The sequence below is a fragment of the Pleurodeles waltl genome, chromosome 10, assembly GCF_031143425.1.
Source record: "Pleurodeles waltl isolate 20211129_DDA chromosome 10, aPleWal1.hap1.20221129, whole genome shotgun sequence".
NCBI lineage: Eukaryota > Metazoa > Chordata > Amphibia > Caudata > Salamandridae > Pleurodeles > Pleurodeles waltl.
This window is the reverse complement of record NC_090449.1, coordinates 465,106,353-465,119,669: the sequence shown is the minus strand read 5'-3', so window position 1 is coordinate 465,119,669 and position 13,317 is coordinate 465,106,353. Positions and strand designations below refer to the sequence as shown.

General features: G+C 44.8%; 1 non-coding gene across 1 annotated transcript; it reads right to left on the bottom strand.

The window, feature by feature from the left end:
* Positions 1 to 6,932: 6,932 nt before the first annotated feature.
* Positions 6,933 to 7,068, bottom strand: LOC138262570 (U8 small nucleolar RNA). The gene has a single exon (XR_011199271.1). It is a non-coding gene; the product is annotated as a U8 small nucleolar RNA (small nucleolar RNA).
* Between the last annotated feature and the right edge of the window lie 6,249 nt (positions 7,069 to 13,317).

The window sequence follows — 13,317 nt, the reverse complement described above, 5'->3', positions numbered from 1 at the left end:
GTCTCTAGTTTTCAGAAATGCACAGGTTTGTTAGGTTTCCCTATGTGCCGGCTGAGCTAGAGGCCAAAATCTACAGGTAGGCACTTCGCAAAAAACACCTCTGTTTTCTTTAAAAAATTTAGATGTGTCCACGTTGCGCTTTGGGGCGTTTCCTGTCACGGGCGCTAGGCCTACCCACACAAGTGAGGTATAATTTTTTATCGGGAGACTTGGGGGAACGCTGGGTTGAAAGAAATTTGTGGCTCCTCTCAGATTCCAGAACTTTCTGCCACAGAAATGTGAGGAACATGTGTTTTTTTAGCCAAATTTTGAGGTTTGCAAAGGATTCTGGGTAACAGAACCTGGTCCGAGCCCCGCAAGTCAACCCTCCTTGGATTCCCCTAGGTCTCTAGTTTTCAGAAATGCACAGGTTTGGTAGGTTTCCCTAGGTGCCGGCTGAGCTAGAGGCCAAAATCTAAAGGTAGGCACTTCGCAAAAAACACCTCTGTTTTCTTTTAAAAATGTAGATGTGTCCACGTTGCGCTTTGGGGCGTTTCCTGTCGCGGGCGCTAGGCCTACCCACACAAGTGAGGTATCATTTTTATCAGGAGACTTGGGGGAACGCTGGGTGGTAGGAAATTTGTGGCTCCTCTCAGATTCCAGAACTTTCTGCTACAGAAATGTGAGGAACATGTGTTTTTTTTGGCCAAATTTTGAGGTTCGCAAAGGATTCTGGGTAACAGAACCTGGTCCGAGCCCCGCAAGTCAACCCTCCTTGGATTCCACTAGGTCTCTAGTTTTCAGAAATGCACAGGTTTGTTAGGTTTCCCTAGGTGCCGGCTGAGCTAGAGGCCAAAATCTACAGGTAGGCACTTCGCAAAAAACACCTCTGTTTTCTTTCAAAAATTTAGATGTGTCCACGTTGCGCTTTGGGGTGTTTCCTGTCGCGGGCGCTAGGCCTACCCACACAAGTGAGGCATCATTTTGTCGGGAGACTTGGGGGAACGCTGGGTGGAAGGAAATGTGGGGCTCCTCTCAGATTCCAGAACTTTCTGCCACAGAAATGTGAGGAACATGTGTTTTGTTAGCCAAATTTTGAGGTTCGCAAAGGATTCTGGGTAACAGAACCTGGTCCGAGCCCCGCAAGTCAACCCTCCTTGGCTTCCCCTAGGTCTCTAGTTTTCAGAAATGCACAGGTTTGGTAAGTTTCCCTAGGTGCCGGCTGAGCTAGAGGCCAAAATCTACAGGTAGGCACTTCGCAAAAAACACCTCTGTTTTCTTTCAAAAATTTGGATGTGTCCACGTTGCGCTTTGGGGCGTTTCCTGTTGCGGGCGCTAGGCCTACCCACACAAGTGAGGTATCATTTTTATCGGGAGACTTGGGGGAACGCTGGGTGGAAGGAAATTTGTGGCTCCTCTCAGATTCCAGAACTTTCTGCCACAGAAATGTGAGGAACATGTGTTTTTTTAGCCAAATTTTGAGGTTCGCAAAGGATTCTAGGTAACAGAACCTGGTCCGAGCCCCGCAAGTCAACCCTCCTTGGATTCCGCTAGGTCTCTAGTTTTCAGAAATGCACAGGTTTGTTAGGTTTCCCTAGGTGCCGGCTGAGCTAGAGGCCAAAATCTACAGGTAGGCACTTCGCAAAAAACACCTCTGTTTTCTTTCAAAAATTTAGATGTGTCCACGTTGCGCTTTGGGGCGTTTCCTGTCACGGGCGCTAGGCCTACCCACACAAGTGAGGTATAATTTTTTATCGGGAGACTTGGGGGAACGCTGGGTTGAAGGAAATTTGTGGCTCCTCTCAGATTCCAGAACTTTCTGCCACAGAAATGTGGGGAACATGTGTTTTGTTACCCAAATTTTGAGGTTTGCAAAGGATTCTGGGTAACAGAACCTGGTCCGAGCCCCGCAAGTCAATCCTCCTTGGATTCCCCTAGGTCTCTAGTTTTCAGAAATGCACAGGTTTGGTAGGTTTCCCTAGGTGCCGGCTGAGCTAGAGGCCAAAATCTACAGGTAGGTACTTCGCAAAAAACACCTCTGTTTTCTTTCAAAAATTTGGATGTGTCACGTTGCGCTTTGGGGCGTTTCCTGTCGCGGGCGCTAGGCCTACCCACACAAGTGAGGTATCATTTTTAGCGGGAGACTTGGGGGAACGCTGGGTGGAAGGAAATTTGTGGCTCCTCTCAGATTCCAGAACTTTCTGCCACAGAAATTTGAGGAACATGTGTTTTTTTAGCCAAATTTTGAGGTTTGCAAAGGATTCTGGGTAACAGAACCTGGTCCGAGCCCCACAAGTCACCCCATCTTGGATTCCCCTAGGTCTCTAGTTTTCAGAAATGCACAGGTTTGGTAGGTTTCCCTAGGTGCCGGCTGAGCTAGAGGCCAAAATCTACAGGTAGGCACTTCGCAAAAAACACCTCTGTTTTCTTTCAAAAATTTAGATGTGTCCTAGTTGCGCTTTGGGGCGTTTCCTGTCGCAGGCACTAGGCCTACCCACACAAGTGAGGTATCATTTTTATCGGGAGACTTGGGGGAACGCTGGGTGGAAGGAAATTTGTGGCTCCTCTCAGATTCCAGAACTTTCTGCCACAGAAATGTGAGGAACATGTGTTTTTTTAGCCAAATTTTGAGGTTCGCATAGGATTCTGGGTAACAGAACCTGGTCCGAGCCCCGCAATTCACCCCATCTTGGATTCCCCTAGGTCTCTAGTTTTCAGAAATGCACAGGTTTGGTAGGTTTCGCTAGGTGCCGGCTGAGCTAGAGGCCAAAATCTAAAGGTAGGCACTTCGCAAAAAACACCTCTGTTTTCTTTCAAAAATTTAGATGTGTCCACGTTGCGCTTTGGGGCGTTTCCTGTTGCGGGCGCTAGGCCTACCCACACAAGTGAGGTATAATTTTTTATCGGGAGACTTGGGGGAACGCTGGGTTGAAAGAAATTTGTGGCTCCTCTCAGATTCCAGAACTTTCTGCCACAGAAATGTGAGGAACATGTGTTTTTTTAGCCAAATTTTGAGGTTTGCAAAGGATTCTGGGTAACAGAACCTGGTCCGAGCCCCGCAAGTCAACCCTCCTTGGATTCCCCTAGGTCTCTAGTTTTCAGAAATGCACAGGTTTGGTAGGTTTCCCTAGGTGCCGGCTGAGCTAGAGGCCAAAATCTAAAGGTAGGCACTTCGCAAAAAACACCTCTGTTTTCTTTTAAAAATGTAGATGTGTCCACGTTGCGCTTTGGGGCGTTTCCTGTCGCGGGCGCTAGGCCTACCCACACAAGTGAGGTATCATTTTTATCAGGAGACTTGGGGGAACGCTGGGTGGTAGGAAATTTGTGGCTCCTCTCAGATTCCAGAACTTTCTGCTACAGAAATGTGAGGAACATGTGTTTTTTTTGGCCAAATTTTGAGGTTCGCAAAGGATTCTGGGTAACAGAACCTGGTCCGAGCCCCGCAAGTCAACCCTCCTTGGATTCCACTAGGTCTCTAGTTTTCAGAAATGCACAGGTTTGTTAGGTTTCCCTAGGTGCCGGCTGAGCTAGAGGCCAAAATCTACAGGTAGGCACTTCGCAAAAAACACCTCTGTTTTCTTTCAAAAATTTAGATGTGTCCACGTTGCGCTTTGGGGTGTTTCCTGTCGCGGGCGCTAGGCCTACCCACACAAGTGAGGCATCATTTTGTCGGGAGACTTGGGGGAACGCTGGGTGGAAGGAAATGTGGGGCTCCTCTCAGATTCCAGAACTTTCTGCCACAGAAATGTGAGGAACATGTGTTTTGTTAGCCAAATTTTGAGGTTCGCAAAGGATTCTGGGTAACAGAACCTGGTCCGAGCCCCGCAAGTCAACCCTCCTTGGCTTCCCCTAGGTCTCTAGTTTTCAGAAATGCACAGGTTTGGTAAGTTTCCCTAGGTGCCGGCTGAGCTAGAGGCCAAAATCTACAGGTAGGCACTTCGCAAAAAACACCTCTGTTTTCTTTCAAAAATTTGGATGTGTCCACGTTGCGCTTTGGGGCGTTTCCTGTTGCGGGCGCTAGGCCTACCCACACAAGTGAGGTATCATTTTTATCGGGAGACTTGGGGGAACGCTGGGTGGAAGGAAATTTGTGGCTCCTCTCAGATTCCAGAACTTTCTGCCACAGAAATGTGAGGAACATGTGTTTTTTTAGCCAAATTTTGAGGTTCGCAAAGGATTCTAGGTAACAGAACCTGGTCCGAGCCCCGCAAGTCAACCCTCCTTGGATTCCGCTAGGTCTCTAGTTTTCAGAAATGCACAGGTTTGTTAGGTTTCCCTAGGTGCCGGCTGAGCTAGAGGCCAAAATCTACAGGTAGGCACTTCGCAAAAAACACCTCTGTTTTCTTTCAAAAATTTAGATGTGTCCACGTTGCGCTTTGGGGCGTTTCCTGTCACGGGCGCTAGGCCTACCCACACAAGTGAGGTATAATTTTTTATCGGGAGACTTGGGGGAACGCTGGGTTGAAGGAAATTTGTGGCTCCTCTCAGATTCCAGAACTTTCTGCCACAGAAATGTGGGGAACATGTGTTTTTTTACCCAAATTTTGAGGTTTGCAAAGGATTCTGGGTAACAGAACCTGGTCCGAGCCCCGCAAGTCAATCCTCCTTGGATTCCCCTAGGTCTCTAGTTTTCAGAAATGCACAGGTTTGGTAGGTTTCCCTAGGTGCCGGCTGAGCTAGAGGCCAAAATCTACAGGTAGGTACTTCGCAAAAAACACCTCTGTTTTCTTTCAAAAATTTGGATGTGTCACGTTGCGCTTTGGGGCGTTTCCTGTCGCGGGCGCTAGGCCTACCCACACAAGTGAGGTATCATTTTTAGCGGGAGACTTGGGGGAACGCTGGGTGGAAGGAAATTTGTGGCTCCTCTCAGATTCCAGAACTTTCTGCCACAGAAATTTGAGGAACATGTGTTTTTTTAGCCAAATTTTGAGGTTTGCAAAGGATTCTGGGTAACAGAACCTGGTCCGAGCCCCACAAGTCACCCCATCTTGGATTCCCCTAGGTCTCTAGTTTTCAGAAATGCACAGGTTTGGTAGGTTTCCCTAGGTGCCGGCTGAGCTAGAGGCCAAAATCTACAGGTAGGCACTTCGCAAAAAACACCTCTGTTTTCTTTCAAAAATTTAGATGTGTCCTAGTTGCGCTTTGGGGCGTTTCCTGTCGCAGGCACTAGGCCTACCCACACAAGTGAGGTATCATTTTTATCGGGAGACTTGGGGGAACGCTGGGTGGAAGGAAATTTGTGGCTCCTCTCAGATTCCAGAACTTTCTGCCACAGAAATGTGAGGAACATGTGTTTTTTTAGCCAAATTTTGAGGTTCGCATAGGATTCTGGGTAACAGAACCTGGTCCGAGCCCCGCAATTCACCCCATCTTGGATTCCCCTAGGTCTCTAGTTTTCAGAAATGCACAGGTTTGGTAGGTTTCGCTAGGTGCCGGCTGAGCTAGAGGCCAAAATCTAAAGGTAGGCACTTCGCAAAAAACACCTCTGTTTTCTTTCAAAAATTTAGATGTGTCCACGTTGCGCTTTGGGGCGTTTCCTGTTGCGGGCGCTAGGCCTACCCACACAAGTGAGGTATCATTTTTATCGGGAGACTTGGGGGAACGCTGGGTGGAAGGAAATTTGTGGCTCCTCTCAGATTCCAGAACTTTCCGCCACAGAAATGTGAGGAACATGTGTTTTTTTAGCCAAATTTTGAGGTTCGCAAAGGATTCTGGGTAACAGAACCTGGTCCGAGCCCCGCAAGTCACCCCATCTTGGATTCCCCTAGGTCTCAAGTTTTCAGAAATGCACAGGTTTGGTAGGTTTCCCTAGGTGGCGGATGAGCTAGAGGCCAAAATCTACAATCTATCTTTGCAAAAAGTTTTCTTTAAAAAAAATGGGATGTGTCCATGTTGCGTTTTGGGGTGTTTCCTGTCGCGGGCGCTAGGCCTACCCACACAAGTGAGGTATCATTTTTATCGGGAGACTTGGGGGAACATAGATTAGCAAAACAAGTGCTATTGCCCCTTGTCTTTCTCTACATTTTTTCCTTCCAAATATAGGAGAGTGTGTAAAAAAGACATCTATTTGAGAAATGCCCTGTAATTCACATGCTAGTATGGTCACCCCGGAATTCAGAGATGTGCAAATAACCACTGCTCCTCAACACCTTATCTTGTGCCCTTTTTGGAAATACAAAGGTTTTCTTGATAGCAATTTTTTACTCTTTATATTTCAGCAAATGAATTGATGTATACCCGGTATAGAATGAAAACGCACTGCAGGGTGCAGCTCATTTATTGGCTCTGGGTTCCTCGGGTTCTTGATGAACCTTCAAGCCCTATATATCCCCGCAACCAGAGGAGTCCAGCAGACACGGTATATTGCTTTCTATAATCTGACATTGCAGGGAAAAGTTACAGAGTAAAACGTAGAGAAAAATTGATGTTTTTTTCACCTCAATATCAATATTTTTCTTTTTCAGCTGTTATTATCTGTAGGAAACCCTTGTAGGATCTGCACAAATGACCCCTTGCTGAATTCAGAATTTTGTCTACTTTTCAGAAATGTTTAGGTTTCTGGGATCCAGCATTGGTTTCATGCCCATTTCTGTCACTGACTGGAAGGAGGCTGAAAGCACAAAAAATTGCAAAAATGGGGTATGTCCCAGTAAAATGCCAAAATTGTGTTGAAAAATTGGGTTTTCTGATTCAAGTCTGCCTGTTCCTGAAAGCTGGGCAGCTGCTGAGTTTAGCACCACAAACCCCTTCTTCTGCAGCCACGTTTTCCAATTTTTTTTTTAAAAAAACGAATTTTTCACTGTATTTTGGCCAATTTCTTGGCCTCCTTCAGGGGAACCCACAAAGTATAGGTACCTCTAGAATCCCTAGAATGTTGGAAAAAAAGGACACAAATACTGCCCCAAACGGGCAAAATAAGTCCTGGCAGCATAAGGGCTAAAACAGTCAGTGAAATCAGATAAGGGACCCTGAAGGGGTTTTGAAACATCACAAGGATCAACGAACATAATCATATTCTTATTCTTCTATCAATCATCATGTTCTGTTTCCCCAAAAGGAACAACACACAAGGATTATCCATACAGACAATGTAGACAGACGGTTATCCTAAAATAGTCAATCTACTGAGATCTTGAGAAACATAGTGCAAGACCATTAACACTTATAAGGAATTTTATTGCGTGTTCGCATTCCGAAACGCCATCAAATGTAACGTTATTGTTATGAAGAAGCGCGGAAAAAGTTCATCCAAACTGCTTTCTCTATAGTTCCCGATAGTCTGTGCGAGAGTAATTTACATACAAGATCATCTTAACGGGGATGTTGGGGGGGGGGGAAGGTTAGAGGGGGGCGAGGAGTGGGGGAATCAAAGGATGAATAGATGAGCTTAACTAACGAAAGCAGCCATGTTGCAATTCACCAAAAACATTCACGACAGTAGACAAAGGTCAGTTTTGAAATTAAAACTGTTTCGTGTAGTGTAGCAGGGCAGCGAAAAGCCTGTCTTACAAATTTTCAGATGAAAATCTTTGAAAAGTTCACTTTTTTATTACAATTCAGGTTTTTTTCACAAGTTATGTGCAACCTACTATGACATTCTTAAATAAAGACGGATTCAACGATAGACAAATAATAGAAACAAATTAAAAATGAGTGCAATGCTGTTTCACTACAATTGCTTTCAATGTCACGTTTGAGATGCAGTGTGCCGTACAGTGATTTTGAGATGTTTTGACTCTGAAAGCATCCAAACTGTCAATACGCATGCGTACTGAAAGAGTCCGCTTTTCCTTGCATGACTTACTAAAGTGTTCATACCTTTTGAAAATATACTTCCCACAAATATTCCAGAACAGTAGATACGAACAGATCGTCAGTCACCAGCCTCTTCTCAAATGTTTTTTGAAGATACCTCTATTTTGTTTAAAATAAATATGGAAATACATCTATTACGTTCCACACCTTTAACTACCGGTCTTCCCTCTACGTCTCTCGCCTCAAGCTGAGCAGTGAGGAAAAAAACACTTGCACATTATAGGATAAACCCGTCCCTTGAATGTAGATTATTACCGCAGAGCCTACTGGAAGTTCGTATAACAACAGCTTTGGTTTTTTTTTTGGTTTGCTTTTTGCATGTATGAGAGTATAAAACACAGTACATGGCCTCTTTTTAAAAAAAAATGTGGCTGCGCGAAAAGGTCGATACACACTTTGATTCTATGTCAGGACCAGAGGCTTCCGATTTTATTACAAGACCGGAGGCTCATATTATGCAGTCTTTTCTTGCTTTAATTTTAAACAGCAGCCAAGAAGAAAACTACATTTCCCAATGAAAAACAAAACTACAAAGTGACATCATAATGGAACATCCAATAGGACGTCGAATACCTCTACTAATATCTTAACTGCGAGCAACAAGCCCTCTTTTCTTGCTGCTCGCAGTCAAGATAAGTATCACCATTGCTTTACTTTATCATGTTCTAAAATGTTTAGTATTGTGTGTTCTTTCTACTTACAAAGCATATTTAATATGAGTATTTCTTCTATTTGTAACGTTGTTTTCATTGCCTGCGTGTCTGTCAACGGTCGTTTTTAGCCGTTGTAGACGCGCGAGTGCACGCGTGCGCTTCCAGCTTCTTTCTCACCTCTTTGTCGAGGCGTTTCAGTCCCCTGCTGTTCGGCTGTCATTTCGAGTGTATTTTCGCTCGTTGAATGCGGCCTCCGAATTCTTCAAATTCCTTTCTAGCAGCAAAGCCCATAACAGCTTCTCCGTTTTCTCACAGAGTTTATTCTTTCCTCCAGGCAGTTTCCTAGGCAGAAACTGCTGTTCTCAGACACCGCCCCAATTCTGAGCTCCAGCCCCTTTTAGCCACTCCTCTCTCTCTTAGCTGAGATTTAACCATTTCTTCACCATTCCTGAACTAAACAGTTTTTTCAACCCAGATTTTTTATAAATTGTAGTACATTTTATTTTCTACCCTATATTATTTTATTTTTTCTGTCATAATGACTGAAGAAGAAGATTCTCAGGTATTTCAGGAGAACTTGAAATTTTTATTAAAGATTCAGTTCAGCAAGCAGTTGCTGTTTCTATGTCAGACATAACTAAGAATTTGGAAGCCTCCTTTTCTAAAATTATGTCCACCTCTAATATGCCTTCTAACAAAGGCAAGAAACGTGCGGCCACCCTTCCGGTGCCTTCAAAAGGCGTTTCTGCTGGTCCTTCCACCCGAGAGGTATTCAAATCGGGTTCCTCTTTTCCCCCAATTCACATTACTCATTTGAGAGACAACGATGATGATGATGATGACTCCCCAGGTCATACTGATGATATGGACGGATCTTTGGATCCATATTCTTTTGGGCCTCCGGAGAAAAGGCGCAGAATTTCTCCTAGTGACGGTGGTGACGTTCACCCTGTGTCTCGTATTTGGTGGACCATTCGGGCGAGCCTATGTTTGATCCTTCCCTAATGGTTCATCCAAATTCAAAAGAGAGGTATCCTTCTGACCATGTTGCAGATTATGTCTCCTTCTTTTTACGCCATCCTCTAGATTAGGCTACCCGAAATAAACTCAAGTCAGAATGTCCTCGTCCCTCCTTACCTGACAATATCACTTCTACCCCAGTAATTGACCCTAATATGCTTATGTTTTTTACTAAATTCGGTAAAGACCCTAAGAAAGGTGTTGATAGAGCCTGGTCAGGTTGCCAGGACAAGCTTCTGGATTTGGTGGGTCCTCTCACCAGGATCTTTGATTTGGCTGAGGAGGCTAAGATGGACAACATTCCTATAGACCCTGAGGTTCTTTCTAACTGGGCGCAACGCACTATTTGTATGTTGGGCAATGCCAATACCCAATTGTCCATCGAGAGAAGGAAAAGCCTCCTGTTGAAGATTGATCCCAAACTGGCTTCCTTAGCCTCTAAGGATGACGGTCCGTCAGCCAAGGGCCAATTATTTGGAGACTCTTTTATCAAGGAGCTTGGCAAATACGTGTCCACCTTTGCCTCCCTTGATAAAGCTCAACTTTCTATGAAAAAGATTTTCTCATCTCGGGGTTTTTGCCAGGGCTGGCAAAGGCAGGAGTCGCTTTGCTGGATGTTCCCTCAGAGGCCAATATGCTAACAGAGAATCCTATAATCAACAAACCCAGCTTGATACCTACACAGGATACAAGAGAAAGATTCTACCCCCGTCGGTCAAGAGGCTATCGTCAAAGGGGCTACGCCAACAAAGGAGAACAAACCTCCGGTAAGTGTTTCCAATTCTGGCCTTACTCCAGTAGGAGGCAGACTGGTTCTGTTTCTCAGTTCATGGCTTTCTCTCACTTCAGACCCCTGGATAATTCAATCCGTTCAAGGTTACCTCTTAGAGTTTTACCAACCCCCAAGTCAATCCCGTTTTCCTCTCCCCTTTGTTTTTTCTCACGATCAAAACAATCTACTGCACAACGAAATCCAGTCTCTCCTCGCCAAGCACGCCATAGAACCTGTCCTGTTCGACTCTTCAGGTTTCCTCAGCACCATTTTTCTCGTCCAGAAGAAAAATCTGAAATTTTGTTTAGTTCTCAACCTAAAGAATTTCAACAATTTTGTGGTTTATCGGCACTTCAAGATGGAGACTATCCTCCACCTCAGGGACATTTTGCTTCAAAACGATTGGGTAGTCAGATTGGACCATCAGGATGCTTACCTCACGGTACCAATTCATCCCTCTGACAGGAAATTCCTTCAGTTTCAGTGGCAAAACTCTTTTTACCAATTCAAAGTTCTTCCTTTCGGTCTTTCTTCCGCTCCTTGGTGTTTCACCAAAATTTTCAAACCCGTTGCGGCCTTTCTCCGCTCTCACGGAGTTCGTCTGATTCTCTATTTAGATGATTTTCTTTTGATGGCACAGGACAAACGTCTTCTCCTCGACCATCTACAATTTTGTCAGAATCTTCTTCTCAACTTGGGATTCCTCATCAACTTCCAGAAGTCGGTTCTAATTCCAACTCAGAATTTAGAGTTTCTCGGTTTCCTCATAGACACTACTCGTTCGGTTCTCCAGCTTCCTCAACACAAAGTGTTCCTAATCAAAAAAGCAATCCGTCAATCCTTATCCCTTCCTCACATCTCCCTCAGAACTCTGGCTCGTCTAGTATGACTCCTTGCTTCCTCTAGCCAAGCCATTTTCCCAGGTCCTTTACACTATCGTGCCCTTCAACGGCTCAAGATCAACCATCTTCACAAAGGTCTTGCCTATTCAGATCCTTTGGTTCTAGATTCCGAATCCAAAGAAGAGCTTCGATGGTGGCTGACTCATCTAGACGCCTGGAATGGCAGAACTATGGTCTCTGAAGGAGTCCTTCTTGCACATAAACAGTTTAGAGACGCTTGCAGGCTCCTTTGCCATCCGCACCTTTACAAAGGACAAGGTAAGCTGCACCATTCTTCTCTGGATGGACAACTTGTCCGCCGTCAGATACATCAACCATCTAGGTGGTACCAAGTCCAAAGTTCTCTCCACCCCGGCGAAACATCTTTGGGAGTATTGTCTACCCTGACAAATCTCAGTCAAGGCAGTTTATCTGCCAGGCAAGCTGAATACAGTAGCAGACTGGTATTCCAGACATCTTCACAACTCCAGCGATTGGCAACTGCACCCTTCAGTATTCAATCACCTTATTTCCATCTTTGGCGAAATGTCCATAGACCGTTTTGCTTCTCGCCTCAACTCTCACCTTCCTTCCTTTTTCAGTTGGAGACCGGATCCTCAGGCCCTTGCCACAGATGCTTTCCTTCAGACTTGGCCATCATCCCTTCTTTAAGCTTTTCCTCCCTTCCTACTTATTCCTCGAGTCCTTGCACAGGCACGCAGACAACGGTCCACTCTAATTCTCATAACCCCATTCTGGCAAGCTCAGCCTTGGTATCCAACTTTATTGGAGTTGGCAATCGATCTTCCCGTTTGGCTTCCTCACTTCCCCAAGCTCCTGTTGGATCCCCAAGGCCAACAGCATCACTTGATTCTCAACAATTCCTTGTTCCTCATTGCTTGGAAGATTTCGGGTCGTCCTGGAGAACCCCAGGAATTTCGGAAGATGCTATCAAGCTCATCCAGCAGGCCAGGGCCCCTGGTACCTCCAAGGCCTACAAATCCACATGGGCCCTTTGGAGCAGCTGGTGTATGGACAGGAATTCAGATCCCTTTTCAGCTGATGTAGTGTTGGTTGTGAATTTCCTTGCTTCTTTAGCCTCCCAAGGTAAGGCCTACCGCACTATTAATATTTACAGATCTGCCATCTCCGCTGAACATCAAAGAGTCAATGGCAGACCTATTGGTGAACATCCTCTCATCTGACAACTTTTAAAGGGAGTAAGATGTGTTCTTCCTCCATCTCCTAAATATAATGTTATGTGGGACGTTAATCTGGTATTAAAATTTTTTACAGCTTGGCCGGATAATGATTTACTCTCTCTCAAGCAACTTTCTGCTAAATTAACTATGCTTTTGTGTCCAGTCTCTCTTAAGCGTGTTTCAGATGTTAAGGCCTTAGATGTTTCTTCCTTTTTCTTCTCTCCCATGGTGTTTCTTTTTAGGTCAAAAGACGTACTAAAACTAATTTAGCTTGTGTCAATTATCCGTTTTTTTCCTTCTCAACCCAAATTGTGTGTGGGAAATTGTTTGAAAAGCTATGTGACTCGTACTGCAGATTTGAGATCATCATCTGCCTCCCAATTGCTCATTTCCTTTCAGAAACCCCATAATCCCGTTTCTTCTCCTACACTGGCTCGTTGGGTCAAATGGATCATGTCCCTGGCTGGGATCGATGTGGAATTTTTTGGTGCCCATTCTGCCAGAGGTGCTATGGCCTCTTGGCCTTTCGGGCGGGATCCTCCTTACAGGATATTCTCAAGTCTGCAGATTGGTCTAATGAAAGTATGTTTAGAACTTTTTATTGTAAGCCAATTTCTCATGTTTCAGATTCTGTTATTGCTATGCTTTAAACATGCATAATATGAGCCTCCGGTCTTGTAAAATAATTGAGATTTTCCTAGCCTTGGTGTCTGAAAGGCTAGATTTTATTAAAGACACGGAGGCGAGCATTATCCCGCCACTGTTTCTAACCCTCCCTATTCTTTTGTTTCAGTGCCAACTCCCTCTTCCAGCGTTGGCTCTTCATAATCTACAAGACCAACTTCTACCTACATTGAATTCTGTCTTCAGCGCACATCCTTCCCGGACTCCGCTCTACACTCGCCATCTTCTGAATTGTTTGATGGACTTTGTGACATTGGTTTCTATTTTTTATGTCATTTTGTTAGTTACTTCTCCTCTTTAGTTTTATTTGC